This window comes from Meles meles, chromosome 9 (assembly GCF_922984935.1).
Source record: "Meles meles chromosome 9, mMelMel3.1 paternal haplotype, whole genome shotgun sequence".
NCBI lineage: Eukaryota > Metazoa > Chordata > Mammalia > Carnivora > Mustelidae > Meles > Meles meles.
In genome coordinates, this window is record NC_060074.1 from 63812562 (window position 1) to 63831193 (window position 18632).

The window sequence follows — 18632 nt, forward strand, 5'->3', positions numbered from 1 at the left end:
TACATTGTCCAAATATAATATTCTTTTCCTGTTATCACCTCCTACATAGCAAAATAATCTTTGATTCCTTAATATGTCACCTACTAGCTACGAGACCTTGTTAACGTAGATTGTCATACTTCCCTCATATGTAAACTTTGGAATCCCTTATGTATCTCACAAGGTCATAAATATTAAACCAGACCATATACAGAAATCCTGGGCCATAGTACTGACTTTGCCAGTGCAAATTCTCTCTCCCAATCCAGTCAGTTAACCCAGAAGCCATCTCTAGTAATGATTTTGATGCTGAATGAAACCACTCTGGGTTGTTGACTAGGTGAATGAATGGAGAATGGGCATTCTCTTCTATGGTATGACAAAGAAATGCAAGCATTATCAAATGGAACTGGCTTGCATCCGACTTTTAGATGGCTGAGAGCAGACTTTAAATTATTGATCATTACCTCATAATTCAGTGAAAGCATTTCTGTGGGGAATTTATAAAATATGGTCAGGCACTATGCTTTCCAGTGAATGATCTTAATATAATATGAAAGCCTGAAAAATATAGAAAGATTAATAGTTAATCTGTCTATTAGAATGCCTTTCTAAAAATCTGAAGTAAGCTTTTGGCAAAAATTGTATCAAAGTCACCTCAGACTTGGCTTCTAATAAGTTCCATTTGTACTGATAGTTTACATTGTTGATTCAAGTGCAAGCCCCAGTTCTCTTGGACATGAGTTGAAAGGAGCACAGCCAGCAGCATCAGTGTAGGGAAAAGAGATGCATTCTTTTGAAAAATATTCTCCTTAAAACAAATTTCAAACATTTGAACCTAGGCCAATATTTATCATAACAATAATGACAATTTTAATTATAGTTGCAATTACTAAGTGACTGTCATTTGAGAGGCACTGAACTACAGGTGTCTAATTCTATGATCTCATATTCTCACATATTATCCCAGCGAGGGAACAGGGATTGATGAGTTTCATGACTTCTCCATCACTGTATAGCTAGTTAGGTGGTAAAGGGAGATTCAGGTGTTTCTAAATCTAAATTTGGGTATCTTTAAACTATACCACAAAAGTGTTTATAAGTTATAAATTTTCAGACAAGTGTAAACAATTGCTACCTTAGTATAGCTACCTTAGAGATAACCAAAAACCACTAGGGTAAACTGTTTCACTGAGTAACTGACAGGTTGATGTCATGTGGGATTGTCTGGAAATTTTCTTTGTTGTAAATGTTGTCAAACTCAAATATTTTGGAAGTTTTTGTAAAATTGAAGGTGAGCTAGCATAGTGGACATTAATCTGGAGGGGAGGAGGTTCTGCTGCCTAGCATGGTGATCTTCTACACTGATTTAGAAAATTTGTTATTGTATGAATCATGGTGGGAGTCCTCCTGCAAAAGAAGTGGAAAGGAAAGCTAATGTAGATAACGATTTTCCAGGGTCTCATGGATCTAAGGAGTGACAACGTGACCTTTCCAAGCAAACCAATTGCATCAGCTCAAGATTGCTAATTTTGATTTAATGACACAAAATAAGAGAGGCAGTGGAGAATCCCTTTTTTTTTTTTTTTTTGCAAGAGAGAAAGAAGCTTCAGCAGAAATTTTCATCAGTTTTGGGAGCTACAGTAGCAACAGAGGCAGTAGCAGTGACCAGTGCTATATTTTTGGTGATCTGAGCAGAGGTATTATGATGCTCATTGGACTGCTTTTGCCAGTTGTTGGCTATGATCTTGGCTATGACTTAGGACACTGACTATGCCTCCTCCCCCTATTTTCTTTTGCAGATACCCAGATTTAAGATTCCTGAGAATTGAGTTTTAACCTATCACATGATTTTATTTTCCACAGACTGATTTTGTTACTGTCCTTAAGCATAATTTGAAGTATCAGTATAATATATAATCTACATAAAAACTAAATAGTTTGCTTCAAACATGAATGGAAAAATAGAGGTTATTAAATAACTGACACAAGGAAGCTCATGGAAAATGCTCCCCCCCCATTATTTTCACAATTAGGGCGAGCATTTTCTCTGTTAGTCATTTTAAATAAATTTAGAACTTATTTTTCCTAAAGTTTTTGGAGCATGAAAGAGTGTGCAAATGAATCTGTTTTTTTACAAGCATTTTGAAGTTCAGGCATTCTCTGCTTTCTAGTTAATGCTGATTGTGTGGGTTTTGTAGTTATGTTTTTCTTTTTGTCCTGTTATTATTTACGGAGTATATATGTGGAGGTTCGGAATTGGGCAGTATCCATTATTCTTGTTCCATATACTCCTTTTTTAAAAATGTTTTAAAATTATTTTTAACATCTTAATTTTATTTTTTTCAGTGTTCCAAGATTCATAATAACCAAAGAAAACTTAGATGTTTGGTGATTTAAATGAAAAATAAATTTTAAAAAATCTAAACATGTAAGTTATAAAAAGAAAACTTAAATGAACCCATTTATATTAATTTAAAAAGGAAATCCTAATTTAATGAAGCAAACTACTGGCTAGCATTTGAGGAAATAAGTACTCTAATAGACTTTTTTTTTTTTTTTTGGTAGTGTTAATAATAATACAACTTTTCTAGAAGGAACTCTAGAACTAGTTATCTAAATTAAAATGTATATACCTTATCCCAGCAATTTGAATAACAGAAATTAAGTAATAGAAATTTACTTCATTGGGTGATGCCTGGGTGGCTCAGCCAGTTAAGCATCTGACTTTAGCTCAGGCCATGATTCCCGGGTCCTAGGATGAGTCTCACATCAGGCTCCTTTCTCAGCAGGGAGCCTGTGTCTCCCTTTGCCTGTTGCTCCCCCCTTCTTGTGCTCTCCCTCTAACAAATAAATAAATAAAATCTTTAAGAATAAATAAACAAATGAATAAATAAATAAAGCAGTTCTCTAGAGAGAACTCTAGAGAATGTATTTTAAAAAAGAAGAGAACGAAAAAAAAAAAAAGAAGAGAACGTATTTTAAAAAAGAATGTATTTAAAAAAAGAAAATTACTTCATTGGTATACCTCAAACCAATTTTTATTCATGAGATTGCTCAGAGTAGTATTTTGATATCTAAGAATAAAGCAATCATGATATCATGATATCAGGTGCGTCTACTAAAATATGTTCACACACACACACACACACACACACACACACCTGGATCATATGATTGACTGCCATACCATATAAAGTGTATGGAATATGGAAGAAGTACCAGTTTAGATTAGGGAAACATGAGGTAATGTTTTGTATTTTTGGGGTTTGAGGTATATCTGAAACATCCAAAATCAAAAATTCAGATATTAATTAGGAATTTGGATCTGGAGCTTAATAAAGATAATTAGACTATATACGTATGTGTATATTATTAGACTATATACGTATGTGTATATTATTTAATATACATACATAAATATATGTGCATATATTAATATACATATTATATATGTAAATGTTATTAGACTATATATGTGTATATTATTTTATATACATACATAAATATGTGTGTATATTAATATACCTATATATACCAAATATGGTTATATAGTTATATAGATATAAAAATAGTTGAAATTTATATATCAAAAAATTATGTGTCCTTGCAAATGTGAAATTCTTTATAGAATTTCTTTATATCTTTATAGAATGATGTTAAGGACAGTCCATTGAAAAACACTTACCTATCATTTAACATTTATGATTTTAAAAAGTCTATAAAGCAAGTGATTTTATGTATCACTACTAATAAGTGTTTGAGTGTTTTAAATCACATGGATAAAAAATAAATCACAAAACAATTACATGGATAGAAAATAAGAGATATCAGTCAAAATACTGAAAGCACTTAAAGAAAAGTGGCATATGTTAGGAAACAATAATAAGATGATTACTGGCTTCTCATCACAAAAGTACAGAAACCAAAAGACCATGTAATAATGTCTTTAAAGTGTTGGGGGGTGCCTGGGTGGCTCAGGGGGTTAAAGCCTCTACCTTCAGCTCAGGTCATGATCTCAGGGTCCTGGGATCGAGCCCCGCATCAGGCTCTCTGCTCAGCAGGGAGCCTGCTTCCTCCTCTCTCTCTGCCTGCCTCTGCCTGCTTGTGATCTCTGTCTGTCAAATAAATAAATCTTAAAAAAAAAGTCTTTAAAGTGTTGGAAGAAAAAAAGGTAAATCTAGAATTCCACATAAAGTAAAAGTATCTTCCAAGAAAGAACACAAAGATATTTTTAGATGTTTTAGCTGGAAACTTAGACTTTCAAGAAGAAATGAAGAGTAAGAGATTTGGTAAATATGTAGAAAAATATAAAAAATATAAAGTATAGGGGCGCCTGGGTGGCTCAGTGGGTTAAGTCTCTGCCTTTGGCTCAGGTCATGATCTCAGGGTCCTGGGATCAAGCCCCGCATCAGACTCTCTGCTCAGCAGGGAGCCTGCTTCCTCCTCTCTCTCTGTCTGCCTCTCTGCCTACCTGTGATCTCTCTCTGTCAAATAAATTAATAAAATCTTTAAAAAAATATATAAAGTATAATTACCCAAAAGAGGAGACAGCCCAGTTGTCCATGAAGAGAACAGACAGAAAAATGAAAACTGTGGACTGTTATATAATAGAACACAATCCCAGCAATAAAAACAAATGAAGTAATGATAGACAAACATTACACTGAGTGAAAGAAGCCTTCCAGCAAGTGTCACAAACTATACGATCCACTTTATACGACGTGCTAGAACAGACAAACTAATCTCTAGGTGTGAAACAGGAACTGAGTGGGAGGGATGATAGAACTTTCTGGGGTGAAAATAATGTTCAATAGCCTATTAGGACTTCAGAGCACAAGGCTATACATGTTGGTGAACACTGGCCAAACGATACCCTTCAAGTTTGTGCATTTCTTTTTTTTTTTACCTTTAAAAAGCCCATAAATGGAGTGTCTGGATGGCTCAGTCAGTTAAGCATCTGACTTTTGATTTCAGCACAGGTCATGGTTTCAGCCCCGCATTGGGCTCTGCGTTGGACATGAAGCCTGCTTAAAATTCTTAGTCTCCCCCTGCTCCCCCAAATAAATAAATAAAAATAAGAAAATAAAAAAGTCTGTAAACAAATACTGAATTCTACTTAAATATATGAATTATATATAGTGTTTATTGTGAGGTCTGCTGGTGTTTGCAACTTATTTTGAAAAGCAATATGGAAATGTGAAGAATGGACAGATGGTTTGAGGAATGCATAGATAGATAAATGATATGTTAAATATTATAAAATGACAATTGAAGACTCTAGGTTCTGATGTATGGGTGTTCATTACACAGGTCCGTCAATTTTTCTGTAAGTTTAAAATATTAATAAAAATTTGGAAAAAATGTTTGGTTCTAGAGCTAGATTATCTGGATTCAAACCTGGGCTTTAACATTTTCTAAGTATGACCTTGAGCAAAGTACTTAACCTCTCCATTTCTCCATTTCCTCAACCATAAACATGAATAGGAACTGGGAATAAGAAGGGGAATGCGAGCATTGAAAGAGTTAATAAATATAAAGCACCTAGAACAGTGTCTGCTGGTTACTACACAATAAATACTAGCTATTACTACTTTTAAAGCCTTTAAAGCATGGTATTTTTATGTTTAACCACCTTTTTAATTGAAATTATTATATTATTTCACGGAATTTATAAGAAGAATAGGCAGAATGTTATTTAATTTCTTTTTTTTTTTTTAAAGATTTAATTATTTTAGCGGGTGAGGCAGAGTCTCAGGTAGACTCTGCACTGAGCACAGAGCTCGATGCGGATGGAGCTGCATCTCATGACTCTGAGATTACGACCTGAGCTAAAACCAAGTCAGCTGCTTAACTGACTGCTACCCAGGTGCCCCTTATTTAATTTCTTCCTGATAAATCAAAGTAATAATACTCAATTATAGTAATTGCAATACTATGACTGTTATGCCCCAATAATGGGTCCGTGATTAAAGGAGCGAGATTGATATAAAGCGAAGGTCAAGCAAAGCTTTATTTCGCGCCAAGCATCAAGAATCTAACCGAAGTTTCGGCAATGCACCTCTTAAAAGAAAGAGTGACCCTTCTCTGTTTCACAGACTAGCTTTTAAGAGCAAAGGCCATGCGGTCAGGCCTGGCTACACACAGGTGGCCAATGAGATTGTAACACACACAGGAAACTCCACAGTGATGCTAAGTGACCAATTGACACTTACCCTAGTAGACCAATTGACAATTTACCCTAGTAGACATTTGAACAAGCCTATTACACCTTGATTGGGATTGAGGCCAAAAAAGCTCCCAAACGGGGGGGAGGGGGGGGGCTACTCCTTGGTAGCTAGGGAGACAGTATGCAACCCCCATTGATGGGATGTCTCCACCTGGCTTGACCCACCTTTGTATTTGAGCTTTGTTACCTGAGGTTGTTTTCTGGGACTTGTCTCCAAGTAAATCCCCTAGGGGAAAGGGAGCAGAGACAGTTTCTAAATAGGTCCTTACAATGACATCCTTTTTTTTTTTTTTTTTTAAGATTTTTATTTGTTTGACATAGAGACAGAGAGAGAGGGAACACAAGCAGGGGGAGCAGCAGAGGGAGATGGAGAAGCAGGCTCCCACCAAGCAGGGAGCCCAATGACCCAAGGCTGGATCCCAGCACCCTGGGATCATGACCTGAGCCAAAGGTAGACAGTTAATAACTGAGCCACCCAGGCACCCTGAGGAATACTGAGCAATACTGTAACATCCTTAAATAATTTTTAAAACTCAAAGAGTTCTGCTTTTTACATTTTCTTCTGCTTTACTTCTTTATATGTCTTTTATCACCAGACTTCTAGATTTTATTCCTTCTGCTTATAAGTTACTTGCTTCTATCTGCTTCTTCTTCTAACAATTGCCTCCAGCAATCTTGGCAGTCCAAGATTTCCAATGGGGGAAAAAAAAATCAACCAAACTTTAAAGTTCTGGCTCTTCTAAAGCTTCTCCCTCCTCCCTATCCTAAGTGTTGTTTTCTTATCCTGAGATATAGCTAGAAGGATTGAGATTGATGAAGGCTGACTCTTGGATAAATAAGGCAGAACACACGTCCCTTAAGATTCCTAGATTCCACTAAGCTTTAGAAGAAGCTGATGGTGTTTCTTTTTATTATAAGAATAATCTAAAGTATGTCACAGTTATTACCCAGTGACTTAATGTCTCAATGGTATAACTATTTCTATGTAGGTAGACTGACTGGAAGGCAGCTGGCTGGAGAGACTTAACATAACATAAATAGCTATCTAGTCCAGTAAGCGTACAAGCGCCAGTCTCCAAAACTGGCTCAGGCTTCATTCCATTTACTGTATAATTCATATTTCTGGATTCTTTGTGTATTCGCATCTTTTCCCTCCAGTTAGTGACCACTTTGTTTAATGCCAACTATTTTTCTTGGCCCTGGAAGTGTTTACTCTTTCCTGACTTAAATGACTTTTGATTTTATGGCTTTTTATGGCTCTGATCTTTACATTCTCTGTAATTATGCTCTGCCCAGGGTTCAGTCAATTTTAGCCAAGGCTCCTCGATATGTGTGTCTGACCTAGTACTGACCCACTTTGGATCTTAGTTCTGGGCTTTTGGTGGCTTCAGATTTCATGATTGTTACCTTCTATCCCTCCTTAGTTCCCTTGTCCTAACCCCTCTCAGACCCCTTGGAGCAGATTATTGGAATAGGTTACATTGCAGAAAGAACTATGATTTTTAAATTTTTTAAGTTTTTTAATTTTTTTATTATATTTTTAAATTTTATTGTAATCTTATAATATAATATATAATATATGATACATATTAATGTATTTAATATTTATATAGTACATAATATATTATATGTAATATAATGTACATAATATATAAACAATTATAATTTTATAATTTTATTATGAATTTTTAAATTATTTTCATTTTTATTATAAAAATCACATTTTTATTATAGTTCTATAATTTAACACTTTAATTTTAGACATATTTGAAAATTGAGCTTCAATTTTTCTTTAAAAAACTGTTCTCACATTTTGATATGTCATTTATTTATTTATTTATTTATTAAGATTTTATTTATTTATTTGACAGACAGAGATCACAAGTAGGCAGAGAGGCAGGCAGAGAGAGAGGAAGGGAAGGAGGCTCCCTGCTGAGCAGAGAGCCCAACGTGGGGCTCAATCCCAGGACCTTGGGATCATGACCTGAGCCAAAGGCAGAGGCTTTAACCCACTGAGCCACCCGGGCGCCCCTTGTTTGTCATTTATGACAGTAAGTTTAAACATGGTGTTTGCTTTTGACATAATTTATTTAGCAATCGTTGTAGAATATACACTTACTAGGTGCCAAGCACTGTGCCAGACAGAAGTGTTGGAAATATTAATAAAATACAGTCACTGAATTTAAGTGGGAGACAGACTTGTAAACAAGTAAGAACCACGTCATCTTGGTCATCTCTGAAAACTAAGCTTCAAGAGCAACAAGGACTGGAATTAAAATCATCTCCAACATGTCAAAATTTCCAATAATCAGAACAATTAATGTCTCTCTTCTTGGGAGAGGAACAGTCTAAGACATTAAGCTTCAAAATGATATAGTCAATATACCCAATAGAATTAGAAGTTCATAAACAGGGTCAGATAGCAAAGTCTCTCTTTTTGTATCAGATTGCAAATTTAGGGAGAACAGTGAACAGAAGGAAAACTTTGTGGCAGCTGAAACACCACTGTGTTGCAGTTGTATCCACCACTGTGGATGCAGTTGACTGGGAACAGGATCTCAGTGAGGGTCTCCTGCCTCACTAAGGAATTTCACTATACATAAAAGTGATGAAGACAATAGGAAGTGAGGTTGCCAGGAACACAAAAGTAGAGTCTGTCTTAAATATTCCTACTCGAATCTCCCAAGACAATGAAGGTTTTGATCCCTGCCAATCAGTCTGTGAAGGGAGTCTAACCCAATATTCCAAATCACTCGATGTCCCAAATTTCTCCAGATGTTCTCAAAATTTCTATTGCTTTGTGAAATTGACCTCTAGAATTTCTGAATTATCCCTTGTTACCCCAACAAAATGAGCAAGTTGTAAAGGAGCCAGGATCTTCCTAGAATTGTATTCATAGTGAACTCAATCTGTCAGATCCTTAACCAAAAATTTTTGACCAGAGGCCATGTTAGGGTTCAACAATTGAGAGAAAAGTACCCTTTGTTTCTTCTCAGAGGAATGCAAAGGGCCTCTGTCAGGCAACCAGATTCTATAACTTGCCTTCAATCCTGAAGTACTTGATGCAACCGGCTCCTCTGATTTGTAAGACCTGACCCCGGTTTCTGTTTTAAAAAACCCAAACTGGCACTCTCCCTGGAGCTTTTAGGGACATTCACACAAGCTGACCTCCCTAAGCATCCACTTAATCTGCACTGACACTGTTCGAGTTCCTTGAACCTTCCTTTTTGCCCACCTTTGGGTAGTGGAACTAAACTCAGAGATCCACAGACTGCCCAAAATCTGTGACCAGATAGAAGTTTTCAGAGCCAGTTGTCACATAAAGACAACCATAGACCTCTAGTACCCAGTTTGGCTCTGGCTTAGCTTGAGATGGGCACAAGACTTGAATAATGTAGCATACTGTGGGCGGCTGACTAGATGTGAATCCTGGGGCCTCTGAGAGTACAGAGAAGGTGAGAGAATGGTGGTACTGATAACTGCATGGAAAGAAAATCCTCTTCACAGTGGATTTGAATTATACCAGCTCTTGACTGCATATCAGAAGTCTCCTGGTGCTAATATTGGAAATCTAGAAAGCAGCAGCCCAAGCCACGCAGATAATTTCAGAATATCTTGAGCTTAGGCCTCTTGGGATAAATCTAATGCAGCTTGCTAGACAGATTCTTTTGGCTGATAGCCAGGCTTCATCCATCCACATTTATAAAGCAAGCAGAGACATCATTACATTTTGGGGAATTGTTTTTTTCTTGTCTGAGCTCCTAACTATGAGAGATGAAGCTATACCAGAATTGCTAAGGCAAATACCTGCTTAGGAACATAACTCCTCCAGAAGATTCATGTGTTTTTCACCTCTTTGGGTACTTTTTTTTTTTTTTTTTTTTTACACTCCTCAACTCTAAAACAGTCCTCATTCTCTGTGTGTTTAGTTGGCAATGATCTTATCAGATGTTGCCATTTTGCCACAGAGGTCCTGGTGCAAAATAGCTCTAATGTTTAAAATAAAGAAATGCAACTGGGACATCTACCTTAACCTATTGCTTCCAGTTCCCTCCAAGATAATGAATCTATCTTTTTCCTTCTACTCTTCCTCTCGTTTCCAGTACATCTAATCTCATATTTAAGTAGCATGGCCAAAAGTCACAGTTTTGGAGGACAGTTTGGATTTATGTCTATTGTTGAGAACTAATTATTAATAGCATTCTTTTTCCTTTTCAAAATCATCTTTAGTGGGATGACGAATGACACAGCCATCCAAGCAGAGAACCAACGCTCTATCTCTTTAGCAGAGTTCCCAGGGAAGAGACTACGTGGATAGAATTCTGTATCTGCAACTACAGCTGCATCTTCTTAGAGATAATGAAGGACAGGTAAAAAAGATGATTCCAGAAGTCAGTGTTTTTCCTCTCACTCTCCTCCCCTATCTCTTAGTTTGATTCCCAAAGTAGAGCCTGCCAATAATGCAGTCAGGCTGGGAAGACAGATTCCACAAATGTAGGAAATGACTGCCCCAGGGCACACTCAACTCCTTTACTTTCTTCCTACTTCAGGGAATGGGAACCGCAACATCTAATAATCAACCTCTCTGCTTTCTGGGAAGCTGGAGTTTATTCTAGGATGAGCTAGAGTAGCTTTGTCAAAGAGAATTATGAGATGTTCCACTGTATACCAGATAATATATATTTATTCTCCTAATGTATTTATTACTAAAAAGGTTCATGGTAGCTCACAAGGGTGTAGATCAGATAGCAAGATAATATAAATTAAGAAAAATAAAACAAAAATAAAAATAAGACAGTAGATCCAAAGAGTAAGGATAATACACCAAATGTCAATTTCACTTGGACATGGAATAGAAGATATGGGTAAAAAGACTTCTCACTTAGTTTCCAAAGTATTTTCTCTATCAGATATGGACAATGCATCAAGCTTATTGCACCAATGACATTCAGATAACTTAAAAAAAAAAAAGTAATGATAGTAATGACAAGGCTGCTAAACAAATTAACTTGAGACTGGAAGGTATTACATGCATAAGTGAAGGAGACAGAGTTAATGTGATCATTAAACTGAATCTACAGTGTTGAGAATGTAGGAAGCATACCAGCTTTAGTGAAGTGACCAATTTAGATTGACATTTTTGTTCATTGAGACCACTAAATGCACTTCCTATATATATTATGGCTTACATTTCATCTTTCCCACATTCTGTGATGACTCACAGCTAAATTCTCTGGTGTAGAGCCTTTTCCTTTAGAGCTCTCTTTCCCTTTTTTTTCTCCAGAATTTAGGACTCAAATGATATGAGAGGCATTGATTTTTTTCTTATGGAGGATACAAAAATAATATCACTGTCTTTTAGGAAGTAGAAAGCTATGAAGAGAGATGACTGAAGCGCATGAAATTTTGACATATATGGATAAGATTAAAATAGTCAATCATTTTTACCGTAAAGTTCTAGAACACATCACTGAAACTCTTCTCAATGGATGCAACTTTGATATGGAAGCAACGGGCACCCTCACAGAGTTCAGCTAGAAGGGTAAATAAACACAATATTTTTTCTGTTTGGCAATAGTTTCTAAATTAAAGTTGCATGTACTCATTGGCCCACAATTAAGCTGTCCTATAAATATTCTTGTTGAAGTTTGAGAAAGTATGTTTGCCAAGATGTTAATCATACCGCACTTTCAGTTCCAAAGACTAGAAATAATCAAATAGTCTACCCTAAGGAACTGATACCATAAATTTCAAAATCTTGCTATCACGGAATGCTATTTAGTAATACTGAAAAATGAGCCACATATGTCTGTGCTCATATGGAAAGATTCCCAAAGTAAATTAGTGAAAAACCTAATGTTGAAATTGGGTTGCATTGTTCACCTTTGACTAAAGTATTTTATAAGAACCACATACAGTGTTAAATATGCTAGTTCATGCATAATGATCCCCCCTCTGGAAGGAAGGAAGTTGCTACATCTATGGAGAGGAATGGAAAAACTGTCAGGGAATTTTGTCACCTTCTGACTAATATTTCTGTACTACTTGAACATAATTTACCATATATTTATATATGACATTTTCATATATTTCTTATATTCTCACAATTTCAGCCAAGTATTCCTAGAATATATCATCCTGCAGAGGAAAGTTGTAAATAAGTAACTTTCTCAAAAACATACGTAGGCGTTGCCATTTTGTTTTGATTATATTCTGTAAGAATTATAACCCAGGAATTCTTCTGGATTAAAAAACTAGTAAAACACCCTTGTAAATAAATGAATACCACCAAAAATCCCAACAGACAAGTCCCAACTGTCCCTTAAATAAAAAGATCTCTTCTGAAAACTGAATTCCCCTGCCAACTTAGTAAACCTGGATTCTAGTAATGGTTCATTTAAATAATCAGGAGCTGCGATCTTTACAAGTATCTTCTTGTCAGGGAGGAGGAGTGTAGGTCATACACATTCAGAGTGGTACCACTTACACTGAAGAGAAGAAATCTGGACAAAATATCATGTGACAAAATCTTAGCATCTGGTCTCAAATTCACTTACCAGAATTAGCCCATGGAAAGCTCAGTGGATATTTGAATGCCCCTGAGTGGATGCAAGACAGTTAAGTCACTGTGTAAGATGGAGTCTCAGAAGTGAGCCATTATGACCACCAATGCAGGCAGGAATGCTTCCAGGAACATGAAGGAAAGCTGCCTCAGTTTTAACTAAGCCCACTTGAACTTCTCTATAGCAACCTCATGGGTCACTAGCATGGTTCCCTTATTTCTATGGATACAATAACAACTTCCAAGCTGTGCCTGTCCAGCCCACCAAAACAAGCATATTGGGGAAAAGCCAGAATCTTTATAGAACTAACTGTTCTTGTGACCCTAGTCAGTCAGACCCTTGACCAGAAGAACCTGGCCAGAGTCCATTTAAGAACTCAGGAAGGAGGAATGAATTCTTGCCCCTGCTAGAATAATACAAAGGAGAGATTGTTATACATGTAACTTCTATACCCATCAGCAATCCTAAGGCCCTTTTGCATATCATTTTAGATACAATTAGATCTATGGAATACAAAATTTTTTTTAAAATTCCAAAACTGGCACATTTACTGGAATCCTGGAGGCCTCTTAGAACTGGCTACTTGCCTCTGCTTCTGATCACTCTGCAAGAGTTGGTCTGTATTTCCAGGATCTACTCTCACCCCAAAACTACTCTGGTTTTTCAAACGTAGAATCAAACACATAGATATTCAACTCCTTCTCAAATTGGAGAACAACTTTGAAACATGTTAGGGTGAGATTAGATATAGAACAGAGCCAAAGTTATAGCCTGTAATCAGATGCTTGGACCCTGCAAACTCTGGGAGAACTCAGAGAATTAAAGACTGGTGGATCAGTTGCCTCACTCTGGCATTTGAAGTAGAAGGGAAGAAATATTCCACTCAGCCTCATATGTTCAACCAGGTACTGTGGCCCCCAAATCAGCATCCTTTGGTTCTAATTTAAAACCAAATGCTCGGGGCGCCTGGGTGGCTCAGTGGATTGAGCCGTTGCCTTTGGCTCGGTTCATGATCTCAGGGTCCTGGGATCAAGGCCCGCATCGGGCTCTCTGCTCTATGGGGAGCCTGCTTCCTCCTCTCTCTCTGCTTGCCTCTCTGCCTACTTGTGATCTTTCTCTCTGTCAAATAAATAAAATAAAATCTTTTTTAAAAAAATAAAAAAATAAATAAAACCAAATGCTCTGTCCTAATCTCAGACTTTTAAAGTCATAATTTCTCTGGCCAGAGTTGTGGGGGTGGTGCCGGTGAGGGTGGTAGCTTCAGCACTTTGGTCAACCTTTTGTTTGATGTTCAAATAGTCAGTCTGGCACCTGCCTGCCACCACAATGATTGTGGTGTCCACAGCTGTCCACAGAGTGGTTATCCTCAGCTAGCAATAAGCTGAGTCAATTCAGTCCAGAATACTGTGTATAGACGAGGGATAAGTATTTGCCAGACAAAGGAGGAATCTCCCACTGGCATGGAGTACAACTAGAGTAAGTCTGATTTATAAATAACAATGAATGAACAAATCTACGGAAATCATGATCACAGCTGGGCCAAGAGATAGAGACCAGCCGAAAAATATCCCTAGAAGCCCTCAAATGAAAACTTTCTCCTCAGCCTTAAAGGTTTTCTCCTTCCGCATTGCAGAGGCCTGGCCTTGTTCAGCCCACACTAATAGAAGAGAAAGGGGCCAACTCAGGAAAGAATGAGATCTGTACAAGTTCATATGATAGTGGATGACTACATTGCTAATAGCTAGTCAGCATGGGTGGCACTTATAGGTATCCTCCAACGGCTGACCAAATTGATACTTGTTACTGAAAATAGTAGGACCAGAGTCCCAAAAATGAAGAACTTCATTTTTATACTAATGCCCCCACCATAAGCTTTCAAGAGAGGGTCGATGATGCTAGGTATAGGGTTTTCAGTCAGTCTCTGAGTAGCCCCATTGTGGTACAGAGATCTAGGACTGAGAAGTATTAAGATACTTCTTCCCTAAGTAAGGTATTGAGCAAAACACTGCTGTTTCATTCCTAGAGTGCTTTAAAGCTATATTTATCTTACCTGGTCAAAATTAGTGGGAGTGTATGTCAACTACCCTACCAGAGACTCTCCCACAGGAGGCTATGAGACAGAATGCCTAGTTCCTAGGTATTTGGCTCTATCTTCTGCTCCTTAGTGGAGACTGATAAGTAATAGCAGGTCCTAGGGCCTATGTCATCGGTGGTCTATAACTCCCTCTTCTTGAGCCTACATCCAATTTCAGGTTTTTCTCCTACTGTTTTCAAACACATCAGGAGGAAAGAAGGGGCTCACAGTACCTCTTTCTTGAGTCCAGGATTATAATGAATCCCAGCAGTTAAGAGTAGAATATTGTATACATAAACATTCACTTCTCCTACATTAATTAATGGGCCAAATAAATTTAGCAATATCTAATATACCTAAGGTCCCAAGAAAGTAAGACCATAACTCTAAAACAAAATTTAAAGCTAAAAAGAGGAAGAGGGTAGAGCTTATTTTGAGAATATTCAAAAGTATTTAAACATGAATTGTTAACCATGGCACACAATTTTGTGAAGATGGAGTCTCACAAGTTAGAATATACTTTAAACTGTACAGATGCCAAGAGATCAGAACCTGGATTTGAATTTCTTTTCCTTTAGTGCATTGTACCGAGGCTGTCAAAGCCCCTTTCATTTTTATAGAGACATAAAATGAGAAGTAGAATAGTGAAGTGGATAAAAACATGAAATAATTCCTTATATAAGCAACAGTTACACATGATATTACATTCACAAAACCCTTCATGTAATCTGTGTTATTCAATCCTTACCAGGATATGTAAACTTTTGATGTGTCATTTACAAATAAGAAGAATAAAGCTTAATCAAAAGTAAAATGACTCATTTCATTTTTGAAAAATGAAAAAAAAATTATCATTCCAAATCTCAAGTCTTCATTGGACTTTTTTAGCTCATCATTGATTAGCTAAGTAACCTTAAAAAATTACTTATGGGGGCGCCTGAGTGGCTCAGTGGGTTAAAGACTCTGCCTTCGGCTCGGGTCATGATTCCAGGGTCCTGGGATAGAGCCCCACATCTGGCTCTCTGCTTGGCAGGGAGCCTGTTTCCTCCTCCTCCTCCTCTCTCTCTCTCTCTCTGCCTGCCTCTCTGCCTACTTGTGATCTCTATCTGTCAAATAAATAAATAAATCTTTAAAAAAAATTACTTATGGGCCTTATCTTCTTGATTTGTAAAATTAGTGGCTGGATTTTAGAAACTTTAATTAGAGCTGGAAAATAGCAAGTATGGTACACAAGACTCTGTTTATTATAGGGCCCAGATTCCTTCTATTTTTGCCATAAACCACTCTACTGAACAATGGCCAGGACGAAAAGTATCTACAAAATACCACCCAAACTTCTCATTTTAAGAGAATTTTTTGACCAATACCCAAATTTGACTCCATCATTTCCATTAATAAAGGGAGCATATCAGTGTTTCATTCCACATACTTTTATCATTTGTCCTGCTTTGACCAATATCCTAATAGAGGCAACATGTAACCAGAGTCACAATGAATACCTCATCACTGCTAGAAGAAAACTTCCAGAAGGTATGCAGTTTACAGGCTAAACAAGACAAAAACAACAACAACAAAAAAAACCTGTTGATCCAAACAATACCAAAATGCCCAGCCATTTAAACTGGGCACACCATTTTCCATCACATCTATGCCCCCCCTTTTTTATAATTTTTTAATCTATGCCCCTATTTTTATATTGTTGGTTCACATATGTAACACACCAATCTTAAAATCACTAAGTTATTTAAAATAAGAGACAGGATTCCTTCAAAGTATACTCCATTCTATGTAAGCTTTTATACCCTATATTCTATCATTGTGTCATGTAACCTTAAAGTCATTGCCATACAGGGTTTCTAGAAATTAGAAACTCTACATTCTGCTCTTAGTGTAAAGCATCGTGGCTTCAGAGAAGCTTACCTGGTGGGATGAGAAAACTGACCACAGGCACAGTGCAGAGAAAACTGACCACAGGCACAGTGCAGAGTAAACATCCGCAGACCAATGCTGCTTTTGCAGTAGCTCTCTTAATTCAAGTCCAGATTCTTAAATCTACTGCTAAAGACCTTAAGGGTGTGTATGGGGTGGGGCAGGCTGGGGGGTGCAGGCTGTGGGTGGGTGGGAAAGGCTGGCAGCAGACGGTGGCTCTCACCATTCTGGGGCTGGGCACACAGCAAGAAAAGACACTTACTTGCTACCACGTGACGGGTCTCCAACAGTACCTGAGGGAACCCTGAGAAGCAGAACTCCCTGGAGCCCTTTTCTCCTCCTGGGCTTCTTTTTCTTCCCAGATCCCTCCGGCTTTCTGAGGAGTTGTGGTTGCTTAGGCGGTGTTGCTAGGCTGGCGTCTGACCTCACCAGCTGATGCTACAGGCCACGATGGCTCGGCGGTGAATGGGCCCCACTGAATTCCCAGCTAGAAACGCGTCTCTGGGGTGGCTGCCCAGCCACAGACCCAGAGACCCCTCCTGGCCAGATGCGCAGTGGAGCCCCGCCTGCCGCCTAGATGCTGTTTTTGTGTCCTTCCCAACTCCACCCTCCTATCTCCCAGCCACTCCACCCTCTCCCCCGCCCTCATCCTGAGGCCGGTGCGCTACTTCGCCATCCAGACCCGGCGGGCGTGGGCGGGTTGATGGAGAGGAGACCCGCAGCCGCCAGTGCTTAGCTCACAACCGCAGCTGCTGCGTGCGTCTTCTCCACAGCGGTGGGAATAGGGAGGGGCCTAGACGAGGGGATCCGTGAGGAGGGGGATCTGATGCCAGAGCGTGAAAAGAGGGAGAGAAGAGGAAGGGGGGGATGCAGCTAAGGATTTTGGAGGGGTGGGGATAGGAGAGAGAGGAGGGGAGAGGATGCGAGGAAGGCAGCAAACTCAGGTTTTCACCTCCAGTTGCTTTCTCTCTCCCCTTGCTTAACTGCACCAGTAGAGCTTGTCAGGGACAGTTACCAGTCTGCAGCAGTCAGATCTGACCATTGCTTAGGGACTTGGGGCATGGTTCTTTAAAAAAGAATGGGTTGGAGCTATTACAACCTCACTCTGGATTTCTCTCCCACTCTGGTGACTTGAGATACAAAGGCCAAAGGAAAAATCATGCATATTTGGAAAAACTGTGTGCAACAATCAAGCTTGGGGTTGAATCAAGAGATGTGAGACCTTCTTTCCCAAAGGGGGTTTGGAAACTTTGCTACACCGTAGAACGTTTATTTTATAACCCTATCTTGTTTGGAAATGGTGAACTAATGAATTGTTGAACACTATATCAAAAACTAATGATGTACTAAATGTTGGCTAAATGAACATAATAATTAAAAGAAAAAAGAAAAAAAATTTCCACAACACACCAAGAAAAAATAATAAAACAATGAGGAAAAGGGAAAAGAAATCATGTATATTTATTAAGAGACTCTAAGTGTATATTCCAAGGCATGAGATACAGAAGGGTGAAATGGAACTAAAAACTAATACTGCTTCTATACAAACCATGTCAGGGGCTGCATATTTCATCCATGATTCACAGAAAAGGCCTTGTTACATATATTTTGTTTGTTTAAATTATAAACTTGTTATGAAAGATTTCAAACATATACCAAAATAAAAAGAAAGCATAACAAACTCCTATGTACTCATCACTCTGCCTCAATCACACTGCCTCAACTATTGTCATCATGTAGCCAATCTTGTTTTAGCTATGCTTGCCCTCTCACTTTGGATTAGCTCAAAAGTCCTGACATCATAATATTTTATCCATAATTATATCAACATAAGTCTCTGAATAAGTTCTCCAAAAAT

At 37.9% G+C, this 18632-nt stretch overlaps 1 protein-coding gene across 4 annotated transcripts in view; it reads right to left on the minus strand.

The window, feature by feature from the left end:
- The window catches only part of SCN7A (sodium voltage-gated channel alpha subunit 7), a 124870-nt gene that overhangs the window by 68351 nt on the left and 37887 nt on the right, over positions 1-18632 (minus strand). Inside the window, exon 1 of one of the 4 annotated variants that reach the window (XM_046019406.1) lies at positions 17037-17333. The exons of 1 other annotated variant lie outside the window; for it this stretch is intronic. The gene's annotated coding sequence lies outside the window, so the exon portion shown is untranslated. Of the gene's footprint in view, positions 1-12765; positions 12897-16765; positions 16832-17036; positions 17334-18632 lie in introns of those variants that run through there. 2 more of the 4 variants (XM_046019410.1, XM_046019409.1) reach the window with 2 other exon arrangements.